Here is a 9,258-nt window from a genome sequence, read left to right as displayed (position 1 = left end):
GTGTCTGAGGAGGCCAGAGCCCGAGGCTATGTCTTGAAGAACATGCTTCCTGCCTATCCTTACCTCCCACCAAATCTGATCCCATGTTTGCAGCCCACAGAGACTGACGTGATACCTGTACGATTTGTGTGAATTAGATTGTAATATATAGGAGTCTCTGCCCAGTCTGCTCTGGCCAATATTTTTTAAGTTTATTTATTTACTTTGAGAGAGAAAGAGAGATGGAGCACAAGCAGGGGAGGAGCAGAGAGAAAAGGAGAGAGAGAATCCCATGCAGGCTATGCACTGTCAGCATGAGCCTGATGCAGGGCTCGAACTCATGAACCATGACATTATGACCTGAGCTGAGATCAAGAGTCGGGTCCTTAATTGATCACCCACCCCCAGATGCCCCCACTCTGGCTTGTAGTTTTGATGGCCTTTGTGCTGTTTTGAGAGTTAATTGCCACAATCTTTATCTTTCAAAATTTTCTGTTGATATTACTACTGCTCTCCAGGGAATGCTGAATGATACTCTGTATTTCTTTGAGAGGCTTTTTCTCATCATACTCTCTCATTCTGGCCTCATCTTGGGCTCTAACTTCCTCCTCTCTTTCTTCAGTCTTATATACAGATTCTCTAAAGCTGTATGAGTATTCAGTTTTCCTATCTGATGCATCAAAGTGAAAGTGAGTGACTTCTGCTGCTGATGGAATGGTTGTCCCCTGAAAGGGAGTTTTGATCTAGTTACAATTGTATGGCATTAGGTGCAGGTCTGAATGGCCAACTGGCTGCTTAACATCTACTTTTTTTCATGTTTGTTGTGGATTTTTCTCAGAAAGGTTACTTGAGGGAGGAAATTTTTTCAAAGTGCTTGTATAACATGCTTTATTTAGTGTTTGATTGTGACAGACATTTCATGGCAGTTTCCTGTCCCCTCTCCCACATGGTAGTTGACTATAGCTCCCTCTATAGCTACAACCTGCTCTGTCGCTCTGTCTCGTGGTCAAGCAGCTGCTTGAAGCTGTTGGGTGGGTCCTAGAGCCTTCAAGTTGGTCTCTGATCTTTCATTTGAAGCCCAGAGAGACTGAGTTGACGCCTATGGAATTTGGGTGAGTTAAGTGGGAATATACAGGAGTCCCTGCCCATTAGTTCAGATAATGTAACTTCATTTTATAAAATGCCTTGTAGTTTCTAATTCAGAGCATCTGTTATGCTGGTTAGGCAGAAAAACCTAACTTCAATCCTACCTGGTGTTCCTGACTCCACAGATTGGCACAGTGACCAGGCTTGGGGTACAAAGTGATCTACTTTTCAGTCCACACAGTTTATTTGATATATTGCCCCTGAGACCTGACCGCTCCCTTTTCCATTTTTGCTATGCTGTCTCCCTTTCTCTCTACCTCTTCTGGAGGAAGTTCTATGAAGAGTTAGTTTGAGATATTCATTTGTGTCTAAATATCCCTTATGGGACTAAGCTTTTAAATCATATTTTTATTTGCTTGTTTGTTTAAAATAAAGTTAGAAAAGGTTTGTAGCTGCTCTTTCTAGCCCTCCCTTACCTTGTCTCTAAGACAAAGAGACATCACCTTCTTTCGTACAATTTAATACAAGAACAAAAAGAAACTCATTTGTAGAGCAAATCATTCTCCAGACAATCCTACTGTATACGCTTAGCATATAAGGTAACTATTTAAAACATATTCAGCAATCCTTGCAAAATTTTTGGTGTCTTGGATATATTGAATGTACATTAAAATTAGGGGATGACTATCATTTTCATTTTGTCTATTTTATCTGGACCTTTATGTATTTTGATGTTAAATTTCTATTTTTTTTTAGTGTTTATGTATTTTTGAGACAGAGAGAGACAGAACATGAGTGGTGGAGGGGCAGAGAGAGAGGGAGAGGGAGACACAGAATGCAAAACAGGGTCCAGGCTCTGAGCTGCCAGCACAGAGCCTGATGCGGGACTCAAACTCACAAATCGCAAGATCACAATCTGAGCTAGTGTGGATGCTTAACTGACTGAGCCACCCAGGCATTCCTGTTGTTAAACTTTTAAAAGGCCTACTAGAGGAGTGCCTGGGTGGCTCAGTTGGTTGAACATCTCATTCTCAATTTTGGCTTGGGTCATGATCCTGGGGTCATGAGATCAAGCCCCAAATTGTGTTCTATGTTGAGTGTGAAGTCAGTTTGGGATAGTCTCTCTCTCTGTCTCTCCCATTTGCTCTCTCTCTCTCTCTCTCTCTCTCTCTCTCTCTCTCTCTCTCTCCTTCTCTCTCTCTCTCTCAAATAAATAAATAAATAAATAAATAATAAAAGGCCTACTCGAGTTTTATGTTTATTTTTGGACAGTTTTCTTATAAAATTCAATAATACGTTTCTGCCTTAGATATTGTGGATAAAATGCATTTGCCCAGTCTTTCCTTTAGACCAATGATTCTCAAATCTGAGAGTGCAACACACTTAACCAAGTGTCTTGTTAAACTGCAGACTTCCAAGTCTCACCCCCAGAGTTTCCAAATCAATAGGTTTGGAATAGGGGGCAAGACTGTGCATTTCTAAGTTCTCAAGTAATGCTGGTTCAGAGCCCAAACTTTAAGAGCCACAGAGTTTGTGATTAGCTAGTCGCCAGATAATGTTGCTGTAAGGCAGCATGGCTTAGAGACATGAGCATGCATTTTGGAGTCAAACATGTCCAGGTTCAAATGTGAGGAAGAGCCTGGTTGCCTGGCCATACACAATTAGTGCAGAATGAAGGCTGCCCCTCTTCCTGTGCTCATCAGCATTATTCCAGCTAGTGGCTAGCAAGTGCAATTTTTTATAATCCTCATGGGCTGTTAAATTACAAGAATTTCCAACAAGGAACAAATGAGAACAACGATGATACAAATACTTTATATTTATCTGGAATTTACAGCTTAAGAAAGACCCTGTATGCAAGGAGGCAGCATGGCACATAAAAATTATGGAAGTTGGGTCCAACACCTGGATTTGCTTTCTGCTAATTTATGCACAACGATGTGACTTTAGGCAAGGCATTTCATCTTTTGAATGCTGTTATTTCTTACATGTAAAATGGAAAAAAATACTATGCCAGCTTCATACAGTACCCAATAACAAATGCAATGTTTTTTTTCCTTTTAAAGCTCATATTTTTCTGTGTTTAAATGTGAACAGTTGGACATTGACTAAAAGTCAACGTCATACGAAGGGATTTTCAGTTGTATATGATTCCTTATATTGTTGGGGAGTAACAGAAAGAGAATCCACCTTACAAGTGGCACTTAGACTTGTCAATGACCATATCATAGGAAAGACATGCTTCTTGGGGGAAAGGGCCAATGAAGAGCAGTATAAAACTGTGGTAGAAATTGGATATTTTCCAAAGACCCTGAAGGACTTGGTAATATTTTCTGGAATCAGTGGGAGGACCATCATTAGGTTATGCTCTAGATCATTCAGGGGGCTCTGTTTCCCCCCAAACACATCTTCTGTCTTTAGGGTTATGATCTTTCCCTCTCTCCCAGATCAAGAGCTTTGTTTACTTCTTGCCACTGACAGCTACATGTATGAAAGTTTGGAAACACATGTTTTTGTTTTTGTTTTTGTTTTTGTTTGTTTGTGTGCTTACTTGTTATACAACCCTACTTCCTACCAGTCTACGTCAGAGCTTGGCATCTGACCTCTCACTTTTAGGAGGAGAGGCTGGACATGAGGGAGAAAGAGAAGGAAAATACAAGGTAATTCTGTTGTTGAGGCAGACATATCTCTCTCTGCAACAGAAAGTGAAACTAAAGAAATGTGTTGGATATATGAGATAAGAATTTCTATCTTCATTACATATTTCTAGACTTTATTTCTAAGAGTAGAAAAGGGAGAAATGACTAAAATCATAGCCTTAAACTTGAACCAGAATCAAGCATGGTGGTAAAGAGGAATACAAGGATAAATAATCATTTTTCTTGTGTAATGAAAACCAAGTAATGAGCAGCTTGGAATTTAAAGAGATCTTAGATGGTTTCCTGTCTCACATTCAGGTCCTTCAGCCATTTTGAGTTTGTTTTTGTGTATGGTGTAAGAAAGTGGTCTAGTTTCATTCTTCTGCATGTTTCTGTTCAGTTCTCCCAGCACCACCTGCTAAAGAAGCTGTCTTTTTTTCCATTGGATACTATTTTCTGCTTTGTCGAAGATGAATTGACCATACACTTGTAGGTCTAATTCTGGGTTCTCTGTTCTATTCCATTGATCTATGTGTCTGTTTTTGTGCCCATACCATACTGTCTTGATGATGACAGCTTTGTAGTAGAGGTTAAAGTCTGGGATTGTGATGCCTCCCGTTTTGATTTCCTTTTTCAATATACTTTGGCTGTTCGGGGTCTTTTGTGGTTCCATACAAAACCCTAGAGAAGAGAGCAGGAAACAACCTCCTTGACCTCAACTGCAGCAATTTCTTACTCAACACATCCCCAAAGGCAAGGGAATCAAGAGCAAAAAATGAACTATTGAGACCTCATCAAGATAAAAAGCTTCCGAAAGGCAAAGAAAACAATCAATAAAACTAATAGGCAACCGACAGAATGGGAAAAGATAGTTTGCAAATGACATATCAGATAAAGGGCGAGTATCCAAAATCTATAACTCACCAAACTCCACACCCAAAAGACAAATAACCCAGTGAAGAAATAGGCAGAAGACATGAACAGACACTTCTTCAAAGAGGACATTCAGATGGCCTACAGACACATGAAACGATGCTCAGCGTCACTCATCATCAGGGAAATACAAATCAAAACCACACTGAGATACCACCTCACGCCAGTCAGAGTGGCTAAAGTGAACAAATTAGAAGACTATAGATGCTGGCGAGGGTGTGGAGAAACGGGCACCCTCCTACATTGTTGGTGGGAATGTAAACTGGTATAGCTGCTCTGGAAAACAGTATAGAGGTTTTTGAAAAAATTAACAACAGAACTCCCCTATGACTTAGAAATAGCACTGCTGGGGATTTACCCAAGAGATACAGAAGTGCAGAGGCCAGGAGCACATGTACCCCAATGTTCATAGCAGCCCTTTCAACAATAGCTAAATTATGGAAAAAGCCTAAATGTCCATCAACTGATGAATGGATCAAGAAGATGTGTGGCATGCACACACACACACACTCACACACACACACACACACGCACGCACCCAATGGAATACTACACGGCAATAAGAAAAAAATGAAATACGGCTATTTGTAGCAACATGGATGGAACTTGAGGGTGTTATGCTAAGTGAAATAAGTCAGGCAGAGAAGGACAGATACCATATGTTTTCACTCATAAGTGGAACAGGAGAAACTTAACGGAGGACCATGGTGAAAGGGAAGAAGGAAAATAGTTGGGGAGAGGGAGGGAGGTAAAGTATAAGAGACTCTTGAATACTGAGAACAAACTGAGGGCTGATGGGGTGGGGGAAAGTAGAAGAGGGGGGATGGGCATGGAGGAGGGCACTTGTTGGGATGAGCACTGGGTGTTATGTGGAAACAACTTGATGATAAACTATAAAAGGAAAAAGTAAAATAAAATAAATAAAATATAAATGGTTAAAAAATAAAATAAAATAAAATAACTTTCTGAAAAAGTTAAAAAAAAGAGGGATCTTAGAAGCATCTCCACCCCTGACCCTATCTAGCTTTAGTCTACATAGAAAATCTTCTCTGAAGCATCTCCATAGACCACCATTCAGCCTTTCTCAAAACATTTCCAACAATAAGTTAGCATGTTCCATTTTCAAATGTCTCTCATTGTTCAGAATGTCCTTCCTTATGGTTGGCCAATATTGTTTCTTATTACCTAAAATCAGGTAAATATTTATTTATTTATTTAAAGAGAGAGAGAGAGAGAGAGAGAGAGAGAGAGAGAGAGAGAGAATCTTAAGTAGGCTCAACTCTGTCAGTGCAGAGCTCAATGCAGAGCTCAGTCCCACAAATCTTGAGATCATGACCTGAGCCGAACTCAAGAGTTAGATGCTTAACCCACTGAGCCACACACGCACTCCATATTGTCTTGATTGTGTTTTCTGATGTGATATAAAACATAGTAGAGAAAATGCCTTATAGATATGATAACCAAGTTTCCTAAAGATATTTCTGAACAAGAATAGGCAACTCCTAAGTAAAGCTACCTTTGATTTTGGGGGGGAAGAGGGAAGTGTGTTTCCTCCTTCATTCGAATCCCCTTTAGGGTTTTCAGATTCTTTATTGTAATCCCATTCTTCCTTCGTTCTCACTGCTTGGAACCCTGATGCCCTGACGTTTGGGACTCATAGTCTATCATCAGAAATATTCTTTATAACCTGAGTTTCTGTAACCTTTTGTTCTCACCGCAACATTGTTTTCCTCTCAGGACACTGCATCCCCTGCAACTCTTGAGAAGTGGTGGCTGTTTTCTTTTCAGCATCCACCAGGATAATGGGCATAGAGGGAAACAGGTGTCCTTCTTAACCCCGGGTCCCTTCCTGCTTCCCCGCCATTGTTGCTTCCAGAGCATTCTCCTCGTCCTTCCATAAACAGTTACTGCTCTACATCCTCACCTAGGGGCCATCATTTGGACATCTCTCCATCACTTTCTCTGACTTCTTGAAGATTTTAGCTCCAGGCTCAGAGCCACACTCTTAAACAACTGGGTGATTTCAACATCTGCATAGAATGTATGTCATAGAGGATTCCTGTAAAAGTCCTAGCACTTCAATTCTTATATTCATTCCAGCCACTCACTCTCATGGGTGTGCCCCTGGCCAGAAATGATAGTGCTTCCTTGTCTCACTTGCAACATCTCTTCTGAGCACCACTACCCTCTCTCTCTCAAGCAAGGCTGTTAGGCTTCACATCCTTGAACTGCAGTGAGGACGAAAATCTTCTACCGCTAGTGGCCTAACTTTCTGAGATCAAACTCTCATGTCCATGCTTGCCGCCCCAGCTCTGTCCCCTCTCTTGCCTCCTCTCACTCTTTTGAAAAAAATCTTCAGTTAAAACTTCAGTTTAACCTTGGTTAAATACCATTTTTTGCTTTTTGCATCTGCACCAATGTAGCTAAATGGGTCTGAATTACATTCTAGCCAGGCTGACTTACTTGTTTTATTTTATTTATTTTGGCAAAGAGGGCAAATAAGAGAGGAGCAGACAGAGGGGAGAGAAAGAATTCCAAGCAGGCTCTGCACTGTCAAGCCCCATGTGGGACTTGAATCCACAATTTGTGATATGACCTGAATGAAAACCAGGAGTTGGATGTTGAACCAACCGAGCCACACAGGCGCCCTTGACTGATCTCATTTTAAATGAATGACTGCAATTCTCAGCCCCATCTCCACACTCCCCTAGTTTGTTCATGACTCTACCCTTATATTTGTGTCTTCAAACTTCTAACACCTCTTCCTCCATCCTCACTCTTAGATAATGAACTTTTACTAAGAAAATTCCTGCCATCAGAAGAAAATTTCTGCAGGGCACCTGGGTGGCTCAGTTGATTAAGCATCTGACTCTGGATTTTGGCTCAGGTCATGATCCCAGAGTCCTGGGATCAAGCCCTGTGTCCAACTCTGCTGAGCATGAAGGCTGCTTGCGATTCTCTCTTCCCCTCCCTCTGCCCCTCCTCCACTGATACATACATTTGTACTCTCTCATTCTCTCAAAGTAAATAAATATTTTAAAAGGACTTTGGAGACCTTCTCGATTTCTCTCTTTTCTTATATTTTATATCTAATTCATCAATAAATCATCAGTTCTAACTTCAAAATACATCCAGAAGGTGACCACGTCTCATCACCTCTCTCACAAGTGCTCTGGTCCATGCTATAATCACCTCTTACCTGGATGGTAGCCTCTGTACTGGTCTGCCTGCTTCTACCTTTATTGTCTTAAACACAGTGTTTTCAAATACATTCTTCATAGTACAGTAGCTAGAGTACTTATTTTAAATATCAAATATGTCACTCTCCTACCCAAGACCCTCCATTTTTCTAGGAGTGAAGCCCAGTTCCTTACAATGCAAGGTCTTAGATAATCCACCCCAGGATTTACTAGAAATGCTGCTTTCTCAGAGTCTCTGCTGCTCCCTGACGAAGCAGGTACTGCAGGAACTCCACCTGTAACCCATGACCCACTCAAAGGCACCTACAGCTTTGGAGGACAGTTCTGATACTAACCGAGGGACTTGTATCTCAAGCACTTCCCTTTCTCTGCCCGGGGACTGCTCTCTGACCATTGGACTGTGCTCAGTCTACACAAGGCAGGCCAGAAGTACCAGGGAGGGGGGTACTCCAGCTAACTCATGCCTTGATGGGGCTATTTGGAGGTGTGTTTCTTCCAGCCTCTCACAGGTTCCAAGTGGGGCTGAGCTCCAGTGGTCCAATGATAAACCAACCATCAGAGCACAATTTATTTTTCCATTTTAAGCTGTTATATAATTAGAATTTTTAAACACTAGTTTTTAAAAAATTTATTTATTTTTGAGAGACAGACAGAACATGAGTCAGGGAGGAGCAGAGAGAGAGAAACACACAGAATTGGAAGCAGGCTTCAAGCTCTAAGCTGTCAGCACAAAGCCCGGCGCAGGGCTCGAATCCACAAACTGTGAGATCATGAGCTGAGCCAGAGTCAGGTGCTTAACCAACTGAGCCACACAGAATTTTTGAAATGTTGACTCATCATTACTGAATGAATTAATGAAATTAATTAAACCAGTTTTGTCAAGGTAAATTATCTTTCTGATATATTATTAGATGAGTTTACTAATATTATGTTTGGAACTTTGTGTTGAAGTTCATTAGTAACATTATCCTGGAATTTTTTTTTCCTACTATTTTTTTCTCCTTCCTCCGGATTTTGGTAGTATTATTCTACTTAATTTCATAAAATGGGTTGAAGAGTATCCCCTCTTTTTTTTTCGCTGCATGAGTTTGCACGTGTTGGAATCACCTGTTTGTGAATGCTCTGGTAAAATTCATTTGTTAAACCTTCTGGAACCATTTTTTTTTCTTTTTCAGGGGAGAAATGTCCCATTTCAGTTTAATTAATGCTATGAGATCACTGGATGTCTAATGATTATGTTTTTAGAGGAATCTGTTTCCTGAAGCAGTCTTCAAATGTATTGGCATAAAGTTGTTCATATTATTCACAATCCTAATGCCTCTCCAAGTGCTTCTTTTTTGCAGTTCTATTTCTTAGTACTGCTTTTTCTTAACCATTGTTACCTGAGATTTACCTTTTTATAGGTCTTTTAAAACAAGTTT

This window comes from Suricata suricatta, chromosome 15 (genome assembly GCF_006229205.1).
Source record: "Suricata suricatta isolate VVHF042 chromosome 15, meerkat_22Aug2017_6uvM2_HiC, whole genome shotgun sequence".
Taxonomy (NCBI): domain Eukaryota; kingdom Metazoa; phylum Chordata; class Mammalia; order Carnivora; family Herpestidae; genus Suricata; species Suricata suricatta.
This window is presented reverse-complemented; position numbering follows the sequence as displayed.